Below are 1042 nucleotides of genomic sequence, written 5' to 3'. Positions count from 1 at the left end.
AAATTGGCACTGGGGACCAAGGAGATGAGGTGGATGAAACAGAGATGCATTGGGAAGGTTTGATTAAGGGTCAGTGCAGTCCCTAAAGGAAAGAGAGACAGGTACATGGACATACATGCACACACAGACTGACCCGTGACACACTGACTCAGTTCCTGATTTCTTTCTTTTGATTCCAATTAGCACATGACTATGGACCAGGTGCATCTTAAATGAATGCCTCTGCTCCCCTAGACCCGGTGCATCTGGACAGCCACAGTTGTTGAGTGTTTTGACAGTATGAGTGATGCCATCAGCAACCAACATAAGCGAATGGAAGACACCAGCAGCATGGCAGCCTCTTGCTACAATTTTTCTGAATGTTTTTTTTTTTTTTCCCTAAATGCTTTGACACTAAAATGTAGTTTAAAAAACCTACCAGGAACTGATTTCTCCTTTGTTATCAGAGCCCATTTAAGAAAATTCCCCTAAGGGAACCAGGTTTGCTAGAGCAATTGTGGTGACAGCAACGCACCGACCTCAGATGGCTACTGAGGTGCCCATTCTGTCCCAGAACAACAGTAAAAAATAAATAAATAAATAAAAAATAAAAAAAGAAAATTCCCATGCCTCCACAACCAGAACTCAGAGACTTTTATTATTCGCATCTTAATAGGTGCTTCATGGAACTAGTCAGTTGTTAAATGTGATGCGAAGATAGGTTGTCACACTGTTTTGTGTTGAATGTATGATGCGGAACCCACAGACATATGTGTTTGATTCTCGTAATGTGTGGGTTGTCTGCCAATAACTTTTGGTGCTGAATGTCGTTCTGACAGCAGATAAGTGTAGGGGACTGTCTTGTTTGGAGTCAGGGGAGGAAAGGGAATTTGAGAGTGTTTACATACTCTAGCATCCCTTTGTGCGGCAGTCTCTCTATGGACTATGGTTGGCAGCGGGTGGTAGGAAAGCTTTTGCTTTGGCAGGTATGACTATCACTCATAACCAGGACTCCCCAAACTATTTGCCCTATAAAAATCTAAAGCTTCCCCATTCACGCACA

General features: G+C 42.8%; 1 non-coding gene across 1 annotated transcript; it reads left to right on the top strand.

Annotated features, from left to right (window-relative positions):
- Positions 1-405: 405 nt before the first annotated feature.
- On the top strand, positions 406-560 carry LOC130885397 (small nucleolar RNA SNORA66). The gene has a single exon (XR_009058160.1). It is a non-coding gene; the product is annotated as a small nucleolar RNA SNORA66 (small nucleolar RNA).
- Positions 561-1042: the final 482 nt, after the last annotated feature.

This window comes from Chionomys nivalis, chromosome 12 (genome assembly GCF_950005125.1).
Source record: "Chionomys nivalis chromosome 12, mChiNiv1.1, whole genome shotgun sequence".
NCBI lineage: Eukaryota > Metazoa > Chordata > Mammalia > Rodentia > Cricetidae > Chionomys > Chionomys nivalis.
Note: the sequence above shows the minus strand (reverse complement) of the source record. Positions and strands in the feature narration are given on the sequence as shown.